At 47.6% G+C, this 24,172-nt stretch overlaps 16 non-coding genes and 1 pseudogene across 16 annotated transcripts; 8 read left to right on the plus strand and 9 right to left on the minus strand.

Moving 5' to 3' along the window:
• Positions 1-2,287: 2,287 nt before the first annotated feature.
• On the minus strand, positions 2,288-2,451 carry LOC135009008 (U1 spliceosomal RNA). The gene has a single exon (XR_010208598.1). It is a non-coding gene; the product is annotated as a U1 spliceosomal RNA (small nuclear RNA).
• A 144-nt stretch (positions 2,452-2,595) lies between these two features.
• Positions 2,596-2,711, plus strand: LOC135009239 (U5 spliceosomal RNA). The gene has a single exon (XR_010208800.1). It is a non-coding gene; the product is annotated as a U5 spliceosomal RNA (small nuclear RNA).
• A 270-nt stretch (positions 2,712-2,981) lies between these two features.
• LOC135009274 (U5 spliceosomal RNA) lies at positions 2,982-3,097 on the plus strand. The gene has a single exon (XR_010208832.1). It is a non-coding gene; the product is annotated as a U5 spliceosomal RNA (small nuclear RNA).
• Positions 3,098-5,656: 2,559 nt separating this feature from the next.
• Positions 5,657-5,772, plus strand: LOC135009267 (U5 spliceosomal RNA). Its single transcript, XR_010208825.1, has one exon. It is a non-coding gene; the product is annotated as a U5 spliceosomal RNA (small nuclear RNA).
• A 275-nt stretch (positions 5,773-6,047) lies between these two features.
• Positions 6,048-6,163, plus strand: LOC135009265 (U5 spliceosomal RNA). Its single transcript, XR_010208823.1, has one exon. It is a non-coding gene; the product is annotated as a U5 spliceosomal RNA (small nuclear RNA).
• A 275-nt stretch (positions 6,164-6,438) lies between these two features.
• LOC135009289 (U5 spliceosomal RNA) lies at positions 6,439-6,551 on the plus strand. Its single transcript, XR_010208847.1, has one exon. It is a non-coding gene; the product is annotated as a U5 spliceosomal RNA (small nuclear RNA).
• A 3,841-nt stretch (positions 6,552-10,392) lies between these two features.
• Positions 10,393-10,556, minus strand: LOC135009091 (U1 spliceosomal RNA). Its single transcript, XR_010208680.1, has one exon. It is a non-coding gene; the product is annotated as a U1 spliceosomal RNA (small nuclear RNA).
• Positions 10,557-10,700: 144 nt separating this feature from the next.
• Positions 10,701-10,816, plus strand: LOC135009241 (U5 spliceosomal RNA). The gene has a single exon (XR_010208801.1). It is a non-coding gene; the product is annotated as a U5 spliceosomal RNA (small nuclear RNA).
• A 270-nt stretch (positions 10,817-11,086) lies between these two features.
• Positions 11,087-11,203, plus strand: LOC135009287 (U5 spliceosomal RNA). Its single transcript, XR_010208845.1, has one exon. It is a non-coding gene; the product is annotated as a U5 spliceosomal RNA (small nuclear RNA).
• A 286-nt stretch (positions 11,204-11,489) lies between these two features.
• On the plus strand, positions 11,490-11,605 carry LOC135009244 (U5 spliceosomal RNA). Its single transcript, XR_010208804.1, has one exon. It is a non-coding gene; the product is annotated as a U5 spliceosomal RNA (small nuclear RNA).
• Positions 11,606-18,235: 6,630 nt separating this feature from the next.
• On the minus strand, positions 18,236-18,399 carry LOC135009296 (U1 spliceosomal RNA). The gene has a single exon (XR_010208854.1). It is a non-coding gene; the product is annotated as a U1 spliceosomal RNA (small nuclear RNA).
• Positions 18,400-19,070: 671 nt separating this feature from the next.
• LOC135009219 (U1 spliceosomal RNA) lies at positions 19,071-19,233 on the minus strand. The gene has a single exon (XR_010208787.1). It is a non-coding gene; the product is annotated as a U1 spliceosomal RNA (small nuclear RNA).
• Positions 19,234-19,385: 152 nt separating this feature from the next.
• LOC135009009 (U1 spliceosomal RNA) lies at positions 19,386-19,549 on the minus strand. Its single transcript, XR_010208599.1, has one exon. It is a non-coding gene; the product is annotated as a U1 spliceosomal RNA (small nuclear RNA).
• A 671-nt stretch (positions 19,550-20,220) lies between these two features.
• On the minus strand, positions 20,221-20,383 carry LOC135009161 (U1 spliceosomal RNA). Its single transcript, XR_010208743.1, has one exon. It is a non-coding gene; the product is annotated as a U1 spliceosomal RNA (small nuclear RNA).
• Positions 20,384-20,535: 152 nt separating this feature from the next.
• LOC135009305 (U1 spliceosomal RNA) lies at positions 20,536-20,699 on the minus strand. Its single transcript, XR_010208863.1, has one exon. It is a non-coding gene; the product is annotated as a U1 spliceosomal RNA (small nuclear RNA).
• A 702-nt stretch (positions 20,700-21,401) lies between these two features.
• Positions 21,402-21,536, minus strand: LOC135009214 (U1 spliceosomal RNA; annotated as a pseudogene).
• A 152-nt stretch (positions 21,537-21,688) lies between these two features.
• LOC135009039 (U1 spliceosomal RNA) lies at positions 21,689-21,852 on the minus strand. Its single transcript, XR_010208629.1, has one exon. It is a non-coding gene; the product is annotated as a U1 spliceosomal RNA (small nuclear RNA).
• Between the last annotated feature and the right edge of the window lie 2,320 nt (positions 21,853-24,172).

Below are 24,172 nucleotides of genomic sequence, written 5' to 3' on the forward strand. Positions count from 1 at the left end.
CTTCCATGAACAGGGAGCTCAGTTTGTAGTTGGTGCCTTCAGTAGCAGGCCACTTAACAGGGGCCTGCCTCAGGCAGCCTATTCTTAGCTATAAATTTTGACAAGAAAAGAAGAACTTGTTTTATGAGAATCTACAAGGGCTGCAGCAGGCTAGGTCTAATAGACATCTTTACTGCAGCTTCATCACTCCCAGCGGCGCTGTATACTCCCATGCCCTGGTTGCTGGGTCACTGCAGCGGAGGCTCCGGTTTCATCCTAAGGTCAGTCACACACACACCACCCTTCCGGATCACGAGGCCGCTGATGAAGGGGAGCGTGGCCGTAGGGGGTGGACCGTGTACGCACTGGCGTGGACACTGATTACTGGGCAGCCGCTCCACTAGCCACCAGGTACAGTTAAGGAGCACAGGTCTGGGGGTTTTTCTCCTATATTAACCCAATTTTGTACTGCCCGCAGCGCATTGTGATAGGTAATAGGGCCTGATTCAGGTTGGATTGCAATCACAATAAGCGATCCAACTGCAAAAATTGCTAAGAGCATACGCATGTGCCTGCATTTTCTGTGGCACCCCGCAGAGAATGCGATCGCCTCTGCCTGTCAATCGGGGCGGGGGGGGGGGATAGGTGGGTCAGCAACACTCCATTTCCAAGTCAGGGATGGAGCGGTGCGGGGGCAAGGCTTCAAAATGGGGTCTGCAACGGAGGAGACACAGGGGGCGTGGTCACAGCGGCTGTATGACATCACATTCAGCCGCTGTGATCACAAAAATGGTGGCGGCTTCCTGCGCGCACATACAGTCTGCACCAGCAGGAGGCTACATCATTTTTTATGATCACGCTGAACTGCAGTGCGACTGCAATTACAGCATGGACAAGAAGGGAGGCGTCATGCTGGGTGGCCATGCCCTTTCACTGTGCAGGAGCCAGCACCGCTCACACACTAGTCCCCGGGTGCAGCCCCCAACCCCCGGGACACCCGGAGCAACAAAATGTAGATTCAGGCCACCAGGCCACGCCCCTACCTATGAAACCATGCCTCCTTTTTACCATTGCGCTGCTTATCTGCGCGCACTGCATTACAATCTCCCTCGCCACCTCTCTGGGTGTCACCAGTGATAGTGACACCTCTGCCATGCTTGTAGCAGCTGGTCCTAAGATCTACGCCTCAAGCCCTGAGTGTTTGCCCTTGTGACTTGTTGATCATCATAGCGAAGCAGATGCTTACAGAAAACTGCAGGGGCTTAGATTGAAAATAAAAAAATTGATAGGTATAAGGTAGAGAGGAGCGGGTTCGGTTCTCCGAGAACCGAATTCCCCACGAACTCCACGTTGTTTACACTGGTCCGAGGCAGGCTCGGTTGTTCCCGCCTGACTCGGAAAACCTGAAAAAGGGAAAATGTCATCATCCCGCTGTCGGATTCTCGCGAGATTCGGATTCCATATAAAGAGCTGCGCGTTGCCGCCATTTTTACTCGTGCATTGAAGATAGAGCGGAATGGACGTGGCTATGTTCTCTCAGTGGAAATCTCAATATCAGTGCTCAGTATCAGTGGTTACTTATTGCTGCTCAGTAATACTAGTAGTGTGTCTCTCCTGCTCAGTGTCAGTTCTCAGTAGTATCCTCATCAGTGCTCAGTATCACTGCTCATTGTCTTGTGCTGCATTGTGGTGCTCAGCATACTACAGTACATTACTAATAGTCCAGTGCTGCATCTTGCTGCTCAGTGTCAGTTCTAGTATCCTCATCAGTGCTCACTATCACTGTTCATTGCATTTTGGTTTTCTGTATACTACAGTAACATAGTAATATAGTAACATATAGTAACATAGTTTTTGAGGTTGAATAGAGGCAAATTGCCCATCGTGTTCAACCTGTTTTAAGTTGTGATGATTCTACATACTTGCTGAATAATGTTTTATGACTAGTTAGCTACTATAACTCATGTTACCCCCGGATTAACCATGTTGATATTTTAAGTATTATAACCTTGGATAGCTTTTTCATTCAGAAATGTATCCATTCCTTTTTTAAATCCAATTACAGAGTCCACCATTACCACCTTCCCTGGCAGGGAATTCCACATCCTGATTGCCCTAACAGTGAAGATCATAGTATCTCACCTGGCAGGTAAGTAGGAGTTGGGCTAGAGCTGTGGAGGATTGCTGCTCGGGCACCCCCTGTCAAGTGAAGGAGATCCAACTGAGGCAGCACAAGGGAACTCTCGAAAGAAGAACAAGGCTAGAGGAAGATCTGAGACAAAGAAATCTGACTTTTACCAGAGCTGACCAGAGGAAAGCACAAACACAGTCCCCCACTACCACAAATAATGCAGTCGAGTTTCCCACATTTGGGGAAATCACAGGGGTCAGCATACCCAGAATGCAATGAATGAACCTCACCCTGGGAGAACAATCTTCATGACCATGGTATCTCCTATGCAAAATGAGTATGATTTGGGATAGGGCTGGGGAGGGCCGCTGCTCAGGCACATCTCTGTCAAGTAAAGGAGATTCAACTGAGGCAGCACAAGGGAACTCTCATCTGGGGACAACAACTGCAGGGAGAACACATATTTTCAGATGAAAATCTTGGTCATGCTCTGGTTTCTCTTCAGAACGAACAAATCTTTCGCCTTTTACTAAAGATTTCCGTGGAGAGGAGCAAAACTGAGTTTTACCTCAATTTTTGCATGCCCCATCTTTTTGGGGTTTCTTTTATCGGTTTAAAGATAGAATGAGTGTGCTTTAATGAAAGCTCATTTGCATAGAAATGACAGTAAATGTTTGTTTCTTTTCAAACAGAACTTTCTTGACCATGCTACTTGCTTGAAAGATCTGGGAGCACATGGAATACAGTACAAACCATGCTTATAGCAAGGAGAAGCCAGGTGAGAAATCTGCTTTCTTTCAAATTGGGCGCTCACTTTGATCTGAATGAGGACTGCTGGCATGGCACTCAGGCGACAGGTGGAATCTTGGTCATGCTCTGGTTTCTCTTCAGAACTAACAAATATTTCGCCTTTTATTAAAGATTTCCGTGGAGAGGAGCAAAACTGAGTTTTATCTCAATTTTTGCATGCCCCATATTATTGGGGTTTCTTTTATCAGTTTAAAGACAGAACGAGTGTGCTTTCTTGTTAGCTTTAATGTAAGTTTATTTGTATAACAATGACAGTAAATGTCTGTTTCTTTTCAAGCAGAACTTTCTTGACCATACTAATTGCTTGAAAGATCTGGGAGCACATGGAAAAGAGTACAAACCATGCTTATAGCAAGGGGAAGCCTGGTGAGAAATCTGCTTTCTTTCTTTCAAATTGGGTGCTCACTTTGAGCTGAATGAGGACTGCTGGCATCAGGGCCGGCTCTAGGCATGTTCGAATAGAGCGGCCGCGCAGGGCGCCACCCTTAATGGGCGCCACGCGCTGGCGCCGCCATATTCGATGCTGGAGCCGGCCCTGTGTGTGTGCTGCTGCAGCATTTGGCGGTCGCGCTGTGTATGCGCGCTGCGCGGCGCCGGTATCTAACGTCAGACGCCGGCGCCGCGCATAGCCCGCCTGCACAAGTGGCCGCCCACCCGCCCGCCAGCCCGGACCCAGGCTCAGGCTCACTCGCCCGGCCTCCCGCCCGCCCGCCAGCGCTCCCACACAGGCGGACAGCAGTACTCCTCCCCAGCGCCGCAGGTATTTTTTTTTTTGGGGGGGGGGAGATCCGCACTGTGGGGGCATTTCTGGCACACAGGGGGCATTTTTGGTTATGTGCGGGCATTTCTGGCACTGTGGGGGCATTTCTGGCTCTGTGGGGGGCATTTCTGGCACTGTGGGGGCATTTCTGGCACTGTGGGGGCATTGCATATCTGGCTCTGTGGGGGCATATTTGGCACTGTGGGGACATATCTGGCCCTGTGGGGGCATATCAGGCACTGTGGGGACATTTCTGGCACTGTGGGGGCATTTCTGGCACTGTGTGGGCATTTCTGGCACTGTGGGGGCATTTCTGGCACTGTGGGGGCATTTATCTGGCTCTGTGGGGGCATTTATCTGGCTCTGTGGGGGCATTTATCTGGCACTGTGGGGGCATTTCTGGCACTGTGGGGGCATTTCTGGCACTGTGGGGGCATATCTGGCACTGTGGGGGCATATCTGGCACTGTGGGGGCATATCTGGCACTGTGGGGGCATTTCTGGCACTGTGGGGGCATTTCTGGCACTGTGGGGGCATTTATCTGGCTCTGTGGGGGCATTTATCTGGCACTGTGGGGGCATTTATCTGGCACTGGGGGCATTTATCTGGCACTGTGGGGGCATTTCTGGCACCGTGGGGGCATTTATCTGGCACTGGGGGCATTTATCTGGCACTGTGGGGGCATTTCTGGCACTGTGGGGGCATTTATCTGGCACTGGGGGCATTTATCTGGCACTGTGGGGGCATTTCTGGCACCGTGGGGGCATATCTGGCACTGTGGGGGCATATCTGGCACTGTGGGGACATATCTGGCACTGTGGGGGCATTTATCTGGCTCTGTGGGGGCATTTATGTATCAGGCACCGTGGGGGCATTTATGTATCAGGCACCGTGGGGGCATTTATGTATCATGCACCGTGGGGGCATTTATGTATCATGCACCGTGGGGGCATTTATGTATCAGGCACCGTGGGGACATTTATGTATCTGGCACCGTGGGGGCATTTATGTATCTGGCACCGTGGGGGCATTTATGTATCTGGCACCGTGGGGGCATTTATGTATCAGGCACCGTGGGGGCATTTATGTATCTGGCACCGTGGGGGCATTTATGTATCTGGCACCGTGGGGGCATTTATGTATCTGGCACCGTGGGGGCATTTCTTGCACTGTGGGGGCATTTCTTGCACTGTGGGGACATTTCTTGCACTGTGGGGGCATATCTTGCACTGTGAGGGCATTAATGTATGTGGCACTGTGGGGGCATATCTGCGCTGTGGGGGCATTTATCCATCTGGAACTGTGTGGCCATTTATGTAGCTGGCACTGCTGGGGGGCATGTCACGTGTAGCTGGCACTGCTGGGGGGCATGTCATGTGTAGCTGGCACTGCTGGGGGGCATATCATGTAGTGTTCCCGCTAGGCGTCTGTGGCTGGGCAGTGTGTCTCAGTGCTCTACCTGGCGCAATGTGTCTAACGTGCTCTTATAGGAGGTTCTACCTGGTGCAATGTGTATTAGCTGCACTACTGTGTGGTGTAATGTGAATTGCCACTATAATGTGGCTACGCACCTTCCCCACGAAGTAACTCCCCTAAATTTTTGCTGCGCGCCTTCGGCGCGCACTGTCCATGCTTTAGCGTGTGGACATGGGAACAACAAGCATTACAGTATGTACATCATTTTGCCCACCTAACTTAAAAATGTGCCCTCCCTGTGATCAGCAACCTGCCCTAAAAAGTGAACACTAGCACGTGTAGCTGGCACTGCTGGAGGGCATGTCATGTGTAGCTGGCACTGCTGGGGGACGAGACCACGCCCACTTTTTCAAGAGGCCACGCCCACTTTTCCAAGGGCGCGCGCGCCTTCGGCGCGCGCATGGGGGGGGGCACTTTTACATTTTCTCGCTCAGGGTGCTAGTAGGCCTGGAGCCGGCCCTGGCTGGCATGGCACTCAGGCGACAGGTGGAATCTTGGTCATGCTCTGGTTTCTCTTCAGAACGAACAAATCTTTCGCCTTTTACTAAAGATTTCCATGGAGAGGAGCAAAACTGAGTTTTATCTCAAATTTTGCATGCCCCATCTTATTGGGGTTTTATTTTATCGGTTTAAAGATAGAACGAGTGTGCTTTAATGTAAGCTCATTTGCATAGAAATGACAGTAAATGTTTGTTTCTTTTCAAACAGAACTTTCTTGACTATACTAATTGCTTGAAAGATCTGGGAACACATGGAAAAAAATACAAACCATGTTTATAGCTAGGGGAAGCCTGGTGAGAAATCTGCTTTCTTTCTTTCAAATTGGGTGCTCACTTTGAGCTGAATAAGAACTGCTGGCATGGCACTCAGGCGACAGGTGGAATCTTGGTCATGCTCTGGTTTCTCTTCAGAACGAACAAATCTTTCGCCTTTTACTAAAGATTTCCGTGGAGAGGAGCAAAACTGAGTTTTATCTCATTTTTTCCTTGCCCCATCTTATTGGGGTTTTATTTTATCTGTTTAAAGATAGAACGAGTGTGCTTTAATGTAAGCTCATTTGCATAGAAATTACAGTAAATGTTTGTTTCTTTTCAAACAGAACTTTCTTGACCACACTAATTGCTTGAAAGATCTGGGAGCACATGGAAAAGAGTACAAACCATGTTTATAGCAAGGGTAAGCCTGGTGAGAAATCTGCTTTCTTTCATTCAAATTGGGTGCTCACTTTCAGCTGAATGAGAACTGCTGGCATGGCACTCAGGCGACAGGTGGAATCTTGGTCATGCTCTGGTTTCTCTTCAGAACTAACAAATATTTCGCCTTTTATTAAAGATTTCCGTGGAGAGGAGCAAAACTGAGTTTTATCTCAATTTTTGCATGCCCCATATCATACCTCCCAACTGTCCCGATTTTCGCGGGACAGTCCCGTTTTTTGGGGACTGTCCCGCTGTCCCACCTGCGGGCCGCAGTGTCCCGCGGTGGGGAGGACAGTTGGGAGGCTCTGTCTGTCGCTGCCCTGCTTAGCAGAGCAGCGGTGAATAGACGCTGTGCGCATGCGCACAGCGTCTATTCACTGAAGTCAGAGGGAGAGGTGGCATGCCAGCGGCTCACAGAGCGCTGGGCATGCCCCCTCAGTGCCGAAAACGGGGGCGTGACTCGCGATCGCGGGTCCTCCCGCGAAGTCACACCCCCTTTTACTTAGGCCACGCTGCAATTGTTCATGCCGTTGGCTTGTGTTCTGTTGAATGCCACGTTCTGCGGCATGCTTAAGGTGTGAGCTGGTAAGATGCTCACCTTAGTTTAACAATAAATCCTTTCCTCGAAATGTCCGTCTCCCTGGGCACAGTTCCTATAACTGGAGTCTGGAGGAGGGGCATAGAGGGAGGAGCCAGTTCACACCCTTTGATAGTCTTAAAGTGCCCATGTCTCTTGCGGATCCCGTCTATACCCCATGGTTCTTAATGTGACCCCAGCATCCTCTACGGACTAAGAGAAAAGGATGCCCTTGCGCACTATCCTGACTTCTCCTCCCGTCTGCTTACTTTGTGCCTTCCAACGCACAATGCGAACTACAGGTGGTGCTGCAGGGCCCACACCCTTTTACTTGCCTTACAGAACAGCTCTGGAGCTGTTACAGTGCCCAGCTGCTGCAAGAAATCAGCTTGAATGCTTCAGGGGATGGGGCATGGCCAACATGAGCCCCACACCAAAGGAGGGTGGGGGTGTTTAATGAGAACTAGGGGTCATCCAAGCACTGCAAAAGGCCGCCATGCCCTGCACGCCCCTTTTCTCTTTTCATATGCAGATGAGGGTTCCAGCCAACTTTGGCCCACTGCTTGGATAACATCACTGTATGCAAATCCGTCTGCTGCAGACCTTCCCCCAGGAATGCTTGTACTAGATGTTGCATATGGTTTGATATTTGATGGTGCTTCAGTATTAGGCAGCCTTCCGCCCTCCCATGTTCATCTGAAAATATGTGGTCTCCCTGCAGTTGTTGTCCCCAGACGAGAGTTCCCTTGTGCTTCCTCAGTTGAATCTCCTTAACTTGACGGGGGAGGGGCTGCCAGAGCAGACACCCTCCCCAGCCCTATCCCAACTCATACTTATTTTGCATATGAGATTTCTTGATCATGAAGATTGTTCTCACAGGGTGAGGTTCATCCATTATATTTTAAAATAGGAAGGTACAAATTACATATTTGAATTGCATTTATGTGCTGGATTCAAATGTCCCCCCCCCCCCTTCCATTCTCAATTGTGCCCGTCAGCAGCTATTCTAAGGTTGCTGCCAATGGGTGTGACACATTAATTTCTTCTGTGGGGTACACTGGACTCCACAAGGATTCACATTGGGGTGTAGAGTAGGATCTTGATCTGAGGCACCAACCGGCTCAAAGCTTTTGACTGTTCCCAAGATGCTCAGTGCATTCTCCTCTATAACCCCGCTTCCATGAACAGGGAGCTCAGTTTGTAGTTGGTGCCTTCAGTAGCAGGCCACTTAACAGGGGCCTGCCTCAGGCAGCCTATTCTTAGCTATAAATTTTGACAAGAAAAGAAGAACTTGTTTTATGAGAATCTACAAGGGCTGCAGCAGGCTAGGTCTAATAGACATCTTTACTGCAGCTTCATCACTCCCAGCGACGCTGTATACTCCCGTGCCCTGGTTGCTGGGTCACTGCAGCGGAGGCTCCGGTTTCATCCTAAGGTCAGTCACACACACACCACCCTTCCGGATCACGAGGCCGCTGTTGAAGGGGAGCGTGGCCGTAGGGGGTGGACCGTGTGCGCACTGGCGTGGACACTGATTACTGGGCAGCCGCTCCACTAGCCACCAGGTACAGTTAAGGAGCACAGGTCTGGGGGTTTTTCTCCTATATTAACCCAATTTTGTACTGCCCGCAGCGCATTGTGATAGGTAATAGGGCCTGATTCAGGTTGGATTGCAATCACAATAAGCGATCCAACTGCAAAAATTGCTAAGAGCATACGCATGTGCCTGCATTTTCTGCGGCACCCCGCAGAGAATGCGATCGCCTCTGCCTGTCAATCGGGGCGGGGGGGGGGGGGATAGGTGGGTCAGCAACACTCCATTTCCAAGTGAGGGATGGAGCGGTGCGGGTGCAAGGCTTCAAAATGGGGTCTGCAATGGAGGAGACACAGGGGGCGTGGTCACAGCGGCTGTATGACATCACATTCAGCCGCTGTGATCACAAAAATGGTGGCGGCTTCCTGCGCGCACATACAGTCTGCACCAGCAGGAGGCTACACCATTTTTTGTGATCACGCTGAACTGCAGTGCGACTGCAATTACAGCATGGTCAAGAAGGGAGGCGTCATGCTGGGTGGCCATGCCTTTTCACTGTGCAGGAGCCAGCACCGCTCACACACTAGTCCCCGGGTGCAGTCCCCAACCCCCGGGACACCCGGAGCAACAAAATGTAGATTCAGGCCACCAGGCCACGTCCCTACCTATGAAACCATGCCTCCTTTTTACCATTGCGCTGCTTATCTGCGCGCACTGCATTACAATCTCCCTCGCCACCTCTCTGGGTGTCACCAGTAATAGTGACACCTCTGCCATGCTTGTAGCAGCTGGTCCTAAGATCTACGCCTCAAGCCCTGAGTGTTTGCCCTTGTGACTTGTTGATCATCATAGCGAAGCAGATGCTTACAGAAAACTGCAGGGGCTTAGATTGAAAATAAAAAAATTGATGGGTATAAGGTAGAGAGGAGCGGGTTCGGTTCTCCGAGAACCGAATTCCCCACGAACTCCACGTGGTTTACACTGGTCCGAGGCAGGCTCGGTTGTTCCCGCCTGACTCGGAAAACCTGAACAAGGGAAAATGTCATCATCCCGCTGTCGGATTCTCGCGAGATTCGGATTCCATATAAAGAGCTGCGCGTTGCCGCCATTTTTACTCGTGCATTGAAGAGAGAGCGGAATGGACGTGGCTATGTTCTCTCAGTGGAAATCTCAATAGCAGTGCTCAGTATCAGTGGTTACTTATTGCTGCTCAGTAATACTAGTAGTGTGTCTCTCCTGCTCAGTGTCAGTTCTCAGTAGTATCCTCATCAGTGCTCAGATCACTGCTCATTGTCTTGTGCTGCATTGTGGTGCTCAGCATACTACAGTACATTACTAATAGTCCAGTGCTGCATCTTGCTGCTCAGTGTCAGTTCTAGTATCCTCATCAGTGCTCACTATCACTGTTCATTGCATTTTGGTTTTCTGTATACTACAGTAACATAGTAATATAGTAACATATAGTAACATAGTTTTTGAGGTTGAATAGAGGCAAATTGCCCATCGTGTTCAACCTGTTTTAAGTTGTGATGATTCTACATACTTGCTGAATAATGTTTTATGACTAGTTAGCTACTATAACTCATGTTACCCCCGGATTAACCATGTTGATATTTTAAGTATTATAACCTTGGATAGCTTTTTCATTCAGAAATGTATCCATTCCTTTTTTAAATCCAATTACAGAGTCCGCCATTACCACCTTCCCTGGCAGGGAATTCCACATCCTGATTGCCCTAACAGTGAAGATCATAGTATCTCACCTGGCAGGTAAGTAGGAGTTGGGCTAGAGCTGTGGAGGATTGCTGCTCGGGCACCCCCTGTCAAGTGAAGGAGATCCAACTGAGGCAGCACAAGGGAACTCTCGAAAGAAGAACAAGGCTAGAGGAAGATCTGAGACAAAGAAATCTGACTTTTACCAGAGCTGACCAGAGGAAAGCACAAACACAGTCCCCCACTACCACAAATAATGCAGTCGAGTTTCCCACATTTGGGGAAATCACAGGGGTCAGCATACCCAGAATGCAATGAATGAACCTCACCCTGGGAGAACAATCTTCATGACCATGGTATCTCCTATGCAAAATAAGTATGATTTGGGATAGGGCTGGGGAGGGCCGCTGCTCAGGCACATCTCTGTCAAGTAAAGGAGATTCAACTGAGGCAGCACAAGGGAACTCTCATCTGGGGACAACAACTGCAGGGAGAACACATATTTTCAGATGAAAATCTTGGTCATGCTCTGGTTTCTCTTCAGAACGAACAAATCTTTCGCCTTTTACTAAAGATTTCCGTGGAGAGGAGCAAAACTGAGTTTTACCTCAATTTTTGCATGCCCCATCTTTTTGGGGTTTCTTTTATCGGTTTAAAGATAGAATGAGTGTGCTTTAATGAAAGCTCATTTGCATAGAAATTACAGTAAATGTTTGTTTCTTTTCAAACAGAACTTTCTTGACCATGCTACTTACTTGAAAGATCTGGGAGCACATGGAATACAGTACAAACCATGCTTATAGCAAGGAGAAGCCAGGTGAGAAATCTGCTTTCTTTCAAATTGGGCGCTCACTTTGATCTGAATGAGGACTGCTGGCATGGCACTCAGGCGACAGGTGGAATCTTGGTCATGCTCTGGTTTCTCTTCAGAATGAACAAATCTTTCGCCTTTTATTAAAGATTATCCGTGGAGAGGAGCAAAACTGAGTTTTATCTCAATTTTTGCATGCCCCATATTATTGGAGTTTCTTTTATCAGTTTAAAGACAGAACGAGTGAGCTTTCTTGTTGGCTTTAATGTAAGTTTATTTGTATAACAATGACAGTAAATGTCTGTTTCTTTTCAAGCAGAACTTTCTTGACCATACTAATTGCTTGAAAGATCTGGGAGCACATGGAAAAGAGTACAAACCATGCTTATAGCAAGGGGAAGCCTGGTGAGAAATCTGCTTTCTTTCTTTCATATTGGGTGCTCACTTTGAGCTGAATGAGGACTGCTGGCATGGCACTCAGGCGACAGGTGGAATCTTGGTCATGCTCTGGTTTCTCTTCAGAACGAACAAATTTTTCGCCTTTTACTAAAGATTTCCGTGGAGAGGAGCAAAACTGAGTTTTATCTAAATTTTTGCATGCCCCATATTATTGGGGTTTCTTTTATCTGTTTAAAGACAGAACGAGTGTGCTTTCTTGTTAGCTTTAATGTAAGTTGCCATAGATGCAGTGAAACACGCGTGTAGGGCACGGCGTGTCCTCGTGTATTTGACTCATGTGAAATGTTATAAAACAAAAATATATGATTATGATGTTAGCTGTTAGTCTCCACTAATAGGGAATAGAAGCTGAGCTATAAGAAAGGAATACACTAGATATGATGTCACTTAGCAATTACAATGTCTAAAGTGCATACAGATAGCTACTAATAACTCTTGATAAGAAAGTATATCAGTGTGGGTATATTTATATGATGGGATATTGGGACTAGTGAATATATATCACTCCTGCTGTCCAGATTGGCAATAACCAGACAATTATGATAAGAGTAGAGATGTCACATGGGCTGCTATAGATATTAATTTAATGCTGTATGTGTCATTTGTTACAAATGGATACATTTTCTATGAGTCAGCCTAGCAGCTGCATGTTCTAACAGAACACTATCCTCACACAGAATCTGCTAACCTTGAGATAACTAAATGACAGTGTGTAACAGTCTCTTTACTATAAGACTGTTACAAAGTAATATATATATTTGAAGTCAGTCTAGCAGCTGTGTGTTCCAGCAGTTTATAAGACAAAGAAAATCTCCTATTGTGGAATCTAGACACATGGGACTGCTGGCCTGTGTCATACTATTTCTATGTAATACCAGTAACATGTATATAACTGTTACATAATTGTTACAAATGGATAAATCTTTGAGTCAGCCTAGCAGCTGCATGTCCTAACAGGACACCATAAATCCTTTACAGTGTAACAAATTGATTGGTAACACTTAAAGGCTGGAGAGCAGTTATATGCCTTACTAGCATACTCAATATACCACATTATTACACCAGTTACCACGATTATTGACAGCGCATTTGATATATTATATTACCCTCACACTGAGTCTGTTTACCTTTAGATAACTAAGTGACCGAATATGTAACAGTTTCTCTATCATAAGACTGTTACAAAGTGAGATAGATATATTTGGAAGTCAGTCAAACAGCTGTGTGTTTCAGCGGTTTATAAGAAAATTCCTCATTGTGGAATCTGGACCACTAAGGGTTATTATATATATAGCACATGGAATTGCCACATCTCCCTATATGATAATTTCATTACACTGTAACATAATAAGAATTAACTCTTTAACAGTGTAAATAGAGAGTAATGAATCTCTGACACATGGAATATATTATTTCTTAGATGAATTGGATAAACCATTATGACAGACACTTTGCTTCCTAATAAGAATTGAGGTGGCTATACCTCTAAGGAAAGCATTATTGCCTACGCCTAGATCAGATTAAATAAGATCTGGCTGAATATATGAAGGAAGGTTGCTATTTATATGAGAATTGGAATTGCTATATTCCTTAAGGCAACCCCACCGATTGATATATGTTGTCAATTAAGTATATCTGAACGGCTATATCTGGACCAGATTTAATAAGATCTGGCTGATTATATGAAGGAGGGCTGCTATTTATATTGGAATTGCCATATTCCTTAAGGCAACCGCACCTGTTGGTATATCTCGCCAATTAACTATATCTAAACAGCTAAATTAAAGCTATTCATCATTTTTTTAGTTTGGATATTAATAAATATGATCTTTCCATGATGCATAGAGATTTCCCTATCAAGTGATTCCTTATCCGATATAGAAAGCTATCCCCCTATGGTATTGAATTTAGGAATATAGTCTTAGGGGACACAGAGAAATAAGTGATCCCCATCTACCTAAGCACCCCACAAATTGGAGGTTAGCTTACCGGTTATACTCAATCACCCCCACAAATTCGCCAATGGGGATGGCTTCCCGGGAGGTAACCCCTATTGAGTGAAGGGAGTATATAGGATACGACCCAGTGGTACCTGACGACATAGATACTAACAGCTATTTAATAACATTACGCTAGAAAGTGATTATTAGCAACATATATATCTATATAAACAACCCCGCCAGGGTTGTGCCTTCAAAAATAATCACACACGGACACGCTTTTTAAACCTTTTTTTCACATCTCTTTATTCTTCTTATGCACATGTATGTTAGTTCTGTGATTTTAACCTTTATGTTTCACTGCAGTTTGGGATAATAATATTAATATTTATCCAATTTTAATACATACTTAATAAAGGTTATATTTTATGATTCATTCATTCTGTCCAGTGCGTCAACAGTGCAGATTTCTTCTTGTTTTTTCTCCCAAATTCTATAACAATGACAGTAAATGTTGTTACTTTTCAAACAGAACTTTCTTGACCATGCTACTTGCTTGAAAGATCTGGGAGCACATGGAAAACAGTACAAACCATGCAGTATCACAAGAGCCTTTATTTGATCTTTCATGAAGATAGAGCAGAATTGAGGACACGTCAACAATTTCTGCCGAAGGTGGTTCATCTTTCCACATGGTGCCTTTGGCCACTGACACCTTCGTTGAGTCAAAGTCTCTGGCTGTGGTCAGAACTTTGAAAATTTATGTCACCAGAACGGTTCAGATTAGGAAAACAGAGGCTCTGTTTGTCCTGTATGCTCCCAACAGGATTGGGTGTCCTGCTTCCATGTAGACCATTATGCGCTGGATCTGTGGTAAGATTCAGCATGCTCATTCCACGGCAGGATTGCCGTTACTGAAATAGGTGAAGACCCATTCTACTAGAAAGGTGGGTTCATCCTGGGCAGCTGGTCGGGGAGTCTCGGCATTGCAATTTTGCCGAGCAGCTATTTAGTAAACACTTTTGCTAAGTTTTACAAGTTTGATACCTTGGCTGATGATAACCTCAAGTTGGGTCATTCGGTGCTGCAGAGTCGTACGCACTCTCCCACCCGTTCAAGAGCTTTGGTATAACCCCATGGTTCTTAATGTGACCCCAGCATCCTCTAGGTCGTATGAGAAAATAGGATTTTAATACCTACCGGTAAATCCTTTTCTCTTAGTCCGTAGAGGATGCTGGGCACCCGTCCCAGTCCATACTGTGTCTGCAGTTATTACTTGTGGTTATACACATGTTGTGTTATGGTTCTGGTCAGCTTTTTGCTGCAATTGTTCATGCCGTTGGCTTGTGTTCTGTTGAATGCCACATTCTGCGGCATGCTTAAGGTGTGAGCTGGTAAGATGCTCACCTTAGTTTAACAATAAATCCTTTCCTCGAAATGTCCGTCTCCCTGGGCTCAGTTCCTATAACTGGAGTCTGGAGGAGGGGCATAGAGGGAGGAGCCAGTTCACACCCTTTGAAAGTCTTAAAGTGCCCATGTCTCTTGCGGATCCCGTCTATACCCCATGGTTCTTAATGTGACCCCAGCATCCTCTACGGACTAAGAGAAAAGGATGCCCTTGCGCACTATCCTGACTTCTCCTCCCGTCTGCTTACTTTGTGCCTTCCAACGCACAATGCGAACTACAGGTGGTGCTGCAGGGCCCACACCCTTTTACTTGCCTTACAGAACAGCTCTGGAGCTGTTACAGTGCCCAGCTGCTGCAAGAAATCAGCTTGAATGCTTCAGGGGATGGGGCATGGCCAACATGAGCCCCACACCAAAGGAGGGTGGGGGTGTTTAATGCGAACTAGGGGTCATCCAAGCACCGCAAAAGGCCGCCATGCCCTGCATGCCCCTTTTCTCTTTTCATATGCAGATGAGGGTTCCAGCCAACTTTGGTCCACTGCTTGGATGACATCACCGTATGCAAATCCGTCTTCTGCAGACCTTCCCCCTGGAATGCTTGTACTAGTTGTTGCATATGGTTTGATATTTGATGGTGCTTCAATATTAGGCAGCCTTCCACCCTCCCATGTTCATCTGAACAGATGTGGTCTCCCTGCAGTTGTTGTCCCCAGACGAGAGTTCCCTTGTGCGTCCTCAGTTGAATCTCCTTAACTTGACGGGGGAGGGGCTGCCCGAGCAGCCACCCTCCCCAGCCCTATCCCAACTCATACTTATTTTGCATATGAGATCTCTTGATCATGAAGATTGTTCTCACAGGGTGAGGTTCATCCATTATATTTTAAAATAGGAAGGTACAAATTACATATTTGAATTGCATCTATGTGCTGGATTCAAATGCCCCCCCCCCCCCTTCCTTTCTCAATTGTGCCCGTCAGCAGCTATTCTAAGGTTGCTGCCAATGGGTGTGACACATTAATTTCTTCTGTGGGGTACACTGGACTCCACAAGGATTCACATTGGGGTGTAGAGTAGGATCTTGATCTGAGGCACCAACCGGCTCAAAGCTTTTGACTGTTCCCAAGATGCTCAGTGCATTCTCCTCTATAACCCCGCTTCCATGAACAGGGAGCTCAGTTTGTAGTTGGTGCCTTCAGTAGCAGGCCTCTTAACAGGGGCCTGCCTCAAGCAGCCTATTCTTAGCTATTAATTTTGACAAGAAAAGAAGAACTTGTTTTATGAGAATCTACAAGGGCTGCAGCAGGCTAGGTCTAATAGACATCTTTACTGCAGCTTCATCACTCCCAGCGGCGCTGTATACTCCCGTGCCCTGGTTGCTGGGTCACTGCAGCGGAGGCTCCAGTTTCTTCCTAAGGTCAGTCACACACACACCGCCCTTCCGGATCACGAGGCCGCTGATGAAGGGGAGCGTGGCCGTAGGGGGTGGACCGTGTGCGCACTGGCGTGGACACTGATTACTGGGCAGCCGCTCCACTAGCCACCAGGTACAGTTAAGGAGCACAGGTCTGGGAGTTTTACTCCTATATTAACCCAATTTTGTACTGCCCGCAGCGCATTGTGATAGGTAATAGGGCCTGATTCAGGTTGGATTGCAATCACAATAAGCGATCCAACTGCAAAAATTGCTAAGAGCATACGCATGTGCCTGCATTTTCTGCGGCACCCCGCAGAGAATGCGATCGCCTCTGCCTGTCAATCGGGGCGGGGGGGGGGGGAGAGGGGGGTCAGCAACACTCCATTTCCAAGTCAGGGATGGAGCGGTGCGGGGGCAAGGCTTCAAAATGGGGTCTGCAACGGAGGAGACACAGGGGGCGTGGTCACAGCGGCTGTATGACATCACATTCAGCCGCTGTGATCACAAAAATGGTGGCGGCTTCCTGCGCGCACATACAGTCTGCACCAGCAGGAGGCTACACCATTTTATATGATCACGCTGAACTGCAGTGCGACTGCAATTACAGCATGGTCAAGAATGGAGGCGTCATGCTCGGTGGCCATGCACTGTCACTGTGCAGGAGCCAGCACCGCACACACACTAGTCCCCGGGTGCAGCCCCCAACCCCCGGGACACCCGGAGCAACAAAATGTAGATTCAGGCCACCAGGCCACGTCCCTACCTATGAAACCATGCCTCCTTTTTACCATTGCACTGCTTATCTGCGCGCACTGCATTACAATCTCCCTCGCCACCTCTCTGGGTGTCACCAGTGATAGTGACACCTCTGCCATGCTTGTAGCAGCTGGTCCTAAGATCTACGCCTCAAGCCCTGAGTGTTTGCCCTTGTGACTTGTTGATCATCAAAGCGAAGCAGATGCTTACAGAAAACTGCAGGGGCTTAGATTGAAAATAAAAAAATTGATGGGTATAAGGTAGAGAGGAGCGGGTTCGGTTCTCCGAGAACCGAATTCCCGACGAACTCCACGTGGTTTACACTGGTCCGAGGCAGGCTCGGTTGTTCCCGCCTGACTCGGAAAACCTGAACAAGGGAAAATGTCATCATCCCGCTGTCGGATTCTCGCGAGATTCGGATTCCATATAAAGAGCTGCGCGTTGCCGCCATTTTTACTCGTGCATTGAAGAGAGAGCGGAGAGGACGTGGCTATGTTCTCTCAGTGGAAATCTCAATATCAGTGCTCAGTATCAGTGGTTACTTATTGCTGCTCAGTAATACTAGTAGTGTGTCTCTCCTGCTCAGTGTCAGTTCTCAGTAGTATCCTCATCAGTGCTCAGTATCACTGCTCATTGTCTTGTGCTGCATTGTGGTGCTCAGCATACTACAGTACATTACTAATAGTCCAGTGCTGCATCTTGCTGCTCAGTGTCAGTTCTAGTATCCTCATCAGTGCTCACTATCACTGCTCATTACATTGTGGTGTTCTGTATACTACAGTAACATAGTAATATAGTAACATATAGTAACATAGTTTTTGAGGTTGAATAGAGGCAAATTGCCCATCGTGTTCAACCTGTTTTAAGTTGTGATGATTCTACATACTTGCTGAATAATGTTTTATGACTAGTTAACTACTATAACTCATGTTACCCCCGGATTAACCATGTTGATATTTTAAGTATTATAACCTTGGATAGCTTTTTCATTCAGAAATGTATCCATTCCTTTTTTAAATCCAATTACAGAGTCCGCCATTACCACCTTCCCTGGCAGGGAATTCCACATCCTGATTGCCCTAACAGTGAAGATCATAGTATCTCACCTGGCAGGTAAGTAGGAGTTGGGCTAGAGCTGTGGAGGATTGCTGCTCGGGCACCCCCTGTCAAGTGAAGGAGATCCAACTGAGGCAGCACAAGGGAACTCTCGAAAGAAGAACAAGGCTAGAGGAAGATCTGAGACAAAGAAATCTGACTTTTACCAGAGCTGACCAGAGGAAAGCACAAACACAGTCCCCCACTACCACAAATAATGCAGTCGAGTTTCCCACATTTGGGGAAATCACAGGGGTCAGCATACCCAGAGTGCAATGAATGAACCTCACCCTGGGAGAACAATCTTCATGACCATGGTATCTCCTATGCAAAATAAGTATGATTTGGGATAGGGCTGGGGAGGGCCGCTGCTCAGGCACATCTCTGTCAAGTAAAGGAGATTCAACTGAGGCAACACAAGGGAACTCTCATCTGGGGACAACAACTGCAGGGAGAACACATATTTTCAGATGAACATGGGAGGGCAGAAGGCTGCCTAATACTGAAGCACCCCCAAACAACAAACCAAATGCAACTACTAGTGCAAGCATTCCTGGGGGAAGGCCTGCAGCAGATGGATTTGCATATGGTGATGTCATCCAAGCAGTGGGTCAAAGTTGGCTTCAACCCTCGTCTGCATATGAAAATAAAAATGGGGTGTGCAGGGCATGGCGGCCTTTTGCGGCGCTTGGATGACCCCTAGTTCGCATTAAACACCTCCACCTTCCTTCGGTGTGGGGCTCATGTTGGCTATGCCCCAGCCCCTGAAGCATTCAAGCTGATTTCTTGCAGCAGCTGGGCACTGTAACAGCTCCAGAGCTGCTCTGTAAAGCAAGTAAAAGGGTGTGGGCCCTGCAGCACTACCTGTAGTTTGCATTGTGCTTTGGAAGGCACAAAGTAAGCAGACGGGAGAAGTCAGGATAGTGCACAAGGGCATAGAAGGGAGCGGCTCAAGAAAAGAGAAGTGGAAACAGACAGCAAACTAGGCTGGAGAGAGACCTGAGACAAAGAGATCTGAATTATACGAGAGCCGACCAGAGGAAACACAAATTATGTAATCAAGTGTCCCACATTTGGGGAAATCGTAGGAGCAGCACACCCAGAGTGCATTGGGTGAGCCTTGCCCTGGGAGAAGCACCTTCCTGATCATAGTATCTCACCTGGCAGGTAAGTAGGAGTTGGACTAGAGCTGGGGAGGGTCGCTGTTCGGGCACCCCCCTGTCAAGTGAAGGAGCTCCAACTGAGGCAGCACAAGGAAACTCTCGAAAAAAGAACAAGGCTAGAGGAAGATCTGAGACAAAGAAATCTGACTTTTACCAGAGCTGACCAGAGGAAAGCACAAACACAGTCCCCCACTACCACAAATAATGCAGTCGAGTTTCCCACATTTGGGGAAATCACAGGGGTCAGCATACCCAGAATGCAATGAATGAACCTCACCCTGGGAGAACAATCTTCATGACAATGGTATCTCCTATGCAAAATAAGTATGATTTGGGATAGGGCTGGGGAGGGCCGCTGCTCAGGCACATCTCTGTCAAGTAAAGGAGATTCAACTGAGGCAGCACAAGGGAACTCTCATCTGGGGACAACAACTGCAGGGAGAACACATATTTTCAGATGAACATGGGAGAGCAGAAGGCTGCCTAATACTGAAGCACCCCCAAACAACAAACCAAATGCAACAACTAGTACAAGCATTCCTGGGAAAAGGTCTGCAGAAGACGGATTTGCATACGGTGATGTCATCCAAGCAGTGGGCCAAAGTTGGCTGGAACCCTCATCTGCATATGAAAAGAGAAAAGGGGTATGCAGGGCATGGCGGCCTTTTGCGGCGCTTGGATGACCCTTAGTTCGCATTAAACACCTCCACCCTCCGTCGGTGTGGGGCTCATGTTGGCTATGCCCCAGCCCCTGAAGCATTCAAGCTGATTTCTTGCAGCAGCTGGGCACTGTAACAGCTCCAGAGCTGCTCTGAAAGGCAAGTAAAAGGGTGTGGGCCCTGCAGCACTACCTGTAGTATGCATTGTGCGTTGGAAGGCACAAAGTAAGCAGACAGGAGAAGTCAGGAGAGTGCACAAGGGCATAGAAGGCAGCGGCTCAAGAAAAGAGAAGTGGAAACAGACAGCAAACTAGGCTGGAGAGAGACCTGAGACAAAGAGATCTGAATTATACGAGAGCCGACCAGGGGAAACACAAATTATGCAGTCAAGTTTCCCACATTTGGGGAAATCGCAGGAGCAGCACACCCAGAGTGCAATGGGTGAGCCTTGCCCTGGGAGAAGCACCTTCATGATCATAGTATCTCACCTGGCAGGTATGTAGGAGTTGGGCTAGAGCTGGGGAGGGTCGCTGCTTGGGTACCCCCCTGTCAAGTGAAGGAGATCAAACTGAGGCAGCACAATGGAACTCTCGAAAGAAGAACAAGGCTAGAGGAAGATCTGAGACAAAGAAATCTGACTTTTACCAGAGCTGACCAGAGGAAAACACAAACACAGTCCCCCACTACCACAAATAATGCAGTTGAGTTTCCCACATTTGGGGAAATCACAGGGGTCAGCATACCCAGAATGCAATGAATGAACCTCACCCTGGGAGAACAATCTTTATGACCATGGTATCTCCTATGCAAAATAAGTATGATTTGGGAAAGGGCTGGGGAGGGCCGCTGCTCAGGCACATCTCTGTCAAGTAAAGGAGATTCAACTGAGGCAGCACAAAGGAACTCTCATCTGGGGACAACAACTGCCGGGAGAACACATATTTTCAGATGAACATGGGAGGGCAGAAGGCTGCCTAATACTGAAGCACCCCCAAACAACAAACCAAATGCAACAACTAGTTCAAGCATTCCTGGGGGAAGATCTGCAGAAGACGGATTTGCATACAGTGATGTCATCCAAGCAGTGGGCCAAAGTTGGCTGGAACCCTCATCTGCATATGAAAAGAGAAAAGGGGTATGCAGGGCAGGGCGCCCTTTTGCGGCGCTTGGATGACCCTTAGTTCGCATTAAACACCCCCACCCTCCTTCGGTGTGGGGCTCATGTTGGCCATGCCCCAGCCCCTGAAGCATTCAAGCTGATTTCTTTCAGCAGCTTGGCACTGTAACAGCTCCAGAGCTGCTCTGTAAGGCAAGTAAAAGGGTGTGGGCCCTGCAGCACTACCTGTAGTTTGCATTGTGCATCGGAAGGCACAAAGTAAGCAGACAGGAGGAGAAGTCAGGATAGTGCACAAGGGTGTAGAAGGGAGGGGCTCAAGAAAAAAGAAGTGGAAACAGACAGCAAACTAGGCTGGAGAGAGACCTGAGACAAAGAGATCTGAATTATATGAGAGCCGACTAGGGGAAACACAAATTATGCAGTCAAGTTTCCCACATTTGGGGAAATCGCAGGGGCAGCACACCCAGAGTGCAATGGGTGAGCCTTGCCCTGGGAGAAGCAACTTCATGATCATAGTATCTAACCTGGCAGGTAAGTAGGAGTTGGGCTAGAGCTGGGGAGGGTCGCTGCTCGGGCACCCCCCTGTCAAGTGAAGGAGATCCAACTGAGGCAGCACAAGGGAACTCTTGAAAGAAGAACAAGGCTAGAGGAAGATCTGAGACAAAGAAATCTGACTTTTACCAGAGCTGACCAGAGGAAAGCACAAACACAGTCCCCCACTACCACAAATAATGCAGTTGAGTTTCCCACATTTGGGGAAATCACAGAGGTCAGCATACCCAGAATGCAATGAATGAACCTAACCCTGGGAGAACAATCTTCATGACCATGTTATCTCCTATGCAAAATAAGTATGATTTGGGATAGGGCTGGGGAGGGCCGCTGCTCAGGCACATCTCTGTCAAGTAAAGGAGATTCAACTGAGGCAGCACAAGGGAACTCTCATCTGGGGACAACAACTGCAGGGAGAACACATATTTTCAGATGAACATGGGAGGGCAGAAGGCTGCCTAATACTGAAGCACCCCCAAACAACAAACCAAATGCAACAACTAGTGCAAGCATTCCTGGGGGAAGGCCTGCCGCAGATGGATTTGCATATGGTGATGTCATCCAAGCAGTGGGTCAAAGTTGGCTTCAACCCTCGTCTGCATATGAAAAGAGAAAAGGGGCATGCAGGGCATGGCGGCCTTTTGCGGCGCTTGGCTGACCCCTAGTTTGCATTAAACACCTCCACCCTCCGTCGGTGTGGGGCTCTTGTTGGCTATGCCCCAGCACCTGAAGCATTCAAGCTGATTTCTTGCTGCAGCTGGGCACTGTAACAGCTCCAGAGCTGCTCTGTAAGGCAAGGTAAAAGGGTGTGGGCCCTGCAGCACTACCTGTAGTTTGCATTGTGCGTTGGAAGGCACAAAGTAAGCAGACAGGAGAAGTCAGGAGAGTGCACAAGGGCATAGAAGGCAGTGGCTCAAGAAAAGAGAAGTGGAAACAGACAGCAAACTAGGCTGGAGAGAGACCTGAGACAAAGAGATCTGAATTACACCAGGTCCGTCATTATATTATATATACCTACAGTAGTTATATATATTTTTTTTTATATCATTAATTATCATCTCTATACTAGCAGACGCAGTACGGTAGTCCACGGCTGTGGCTATCTCTGTGTCGTCAGTGCTCGTCCATAATTGTATACCTACCTACCTGTGGTGGAAGTTTTTTTCTATCTTCTTCATACTAGTAGTTTAGCAGTCTGCTGACAGTGTCCACCAGGTCCGTCATTATATTATATATACCTACAGTAGTTATATATATTTTTTTTTTATATCATTAATTATCATCTCTATACTAGCAGACGCAGTACGGTAGTCCACGGCTGTAGCTACCTCTGTGTCGTCAGTCACTCGTCATCCATAAGTATACTAGTATCCATCCATCTCCATTGTTTACCTGAGGTGCCTTTTAGTTGTGCCTATTAAAATATGGAGAACAAAAATGTTGAGGTTCCAAAAATAGGGAAAGATCAAGATCCACTTCCACCTCGTGCTGAAGCTGCTGCCACTAGTCATGGCCGAGACGATGAAATTCCATCAACGTCGTCTGCCAAGGCCGATGCCCAATGTCATAGTACAGAGCATGTAAAATCCAAAACACAAAAGATCAGTAAAAAAAGGACTCAAAAATCTAAATAAAAATCGTCGGAGGAGAAGCGTAAACTTGCCAATATGCCATTTACCACACGGAGTGGCAAGGAACGGCTGAGGCCCTGGCCTATGTTCATGGCTAGTGGTTCAGCTTCACATGAGGATGGAAGCACTCAGCCTCTCGCTAGAAAAATGAAAAGACTTAAGCTGGCAAAAGCACAGCAAAGAACTGTGCGTTCTTCAAAATCACAAATCCACAAGGAGAGTCCAATTGTGTCGGTTGCGATGCCTGACCTTCCCAACACTGGACGTGAAGAGCATGCACCTTCCACCATTTGCACGCCCCCTGCAAGTGCTGGAAGGAGCACCCGCAGTCCAGTTCCTGATAGTCAGATTGAAGATGTCAGTGTTGAAGTACACCAGGATGAGGAGGATATGGGTGTTGCTGGCGCTGGGGAGGAAATTGACAAGGAGGATTCTGATGGTGAGGTGGTTTGTTTAAGTCAGGCACCCGGCGAGACACCTGTTGTCCGTGGGAGGAATATGGCCATTGACATGCCTGGTGAAAATACCAAAAAAATCAGCTCTTCGGTGTGGAAGTATTTCAACAGAAATGCGGACAACAGGTGTCAAGCCGTGTGTTGCCTTTGTCAAGCTGTAATAAGTAGGGGTAAGGACCTTAACCACCTCGGAACATCCTCCCTTATACGTCACCTGCAGCGCATTCATCATAAGTCAGTGACAAGTTCAAAAACTTTGGGCGACAGCGGAAGCAGTCCACTGACCAGTAAATCCCTTCCTCTTGTAACCAAGCTCACGCAAACCACCCCACCAACTCCCTCAGTGTCAATTTCCTCCTTCCCCAGGAATGCCAATAGTCCTGCAGGCCATGTCACTGACAATTCTGACGAGTTCTCTCCTGCCTGGGATTCCTCCGATGCATCCTTGAGTGTAACGCCTACTGCTGCTGGCGCTTCTGTTGTTGCTGCTGGGAGTCGATGGTCATCCCAGAGGGGAAGCCGTAAGACCACTTTTAC

The sequence above is a fragment of the Pseudophryne corroboree genome, unplaced genomic scaffold (assembly GCF_028390025.1).
Source record: "Pseudophryne corroboree isolate aPseCor3 unplaced genomic scaffold, aPseCor3.hap2 scaffold_225, whole genome shotgun sequence".
NCBI lineage: Eukaryota > Metazoa > Chordata > Amphibia > Anura > Myobatrachidae > Pseudophryne > Pseudophryne corroboree.